This window comes from Austrofundulus limnaeus, unplaced genomic scaffold (assembly GCF_001266775.1).
Source record: "Austrofundulus limnaeus strain Quisiro unplaced genomic scaffold, Austrofundulus_limnaeus-1.0 Scaffold954, whole genome shotgun sequence".
NCBI lineage: Eukaryota > Metazoa > Chordata > Actinopteri > Cyprinodontiformes > Rivulidae > Austrofundulus > Austrofundulus limnaeus.
Window position 1 is genome coordinate 175,392 of NW_013953356.1, and position 397 is coordinate 175,788.

Here is a 397-nt window from a genome sequence, read left to right on the forward strand (position 1 = left end):
AAATAAAATAATGTAAAGAAAGAACAGTCGATGATCTTCATACTCCACATTCATTAAAAAAAAAAACAATGTTAAACAGTGTTAGCCTAAGTATTGTGAGGCAAAACCAGTTTTCATTAAACCAACATTTGAACCAGTCTAACCATAACTTATCGTGGCACGTTTAATGTTCTGGTCAGTATTATTCATCCCGGGTGGAAGTAGATGTTGTGTAGTTAACTTTTCCATATGAGGACCAAATTCTAAAATGTGTGCTTATCCAAACACCACCATTATGTGTGACTATTGGAATGTTTTTAAATGTACAATAACCAGTTTTTTTCTTTTGTTATTTAAAACAATCCCATGTGAATACTGTATAAACATGACATGGAAGAGAAAAAAAATTGTCCTCTGA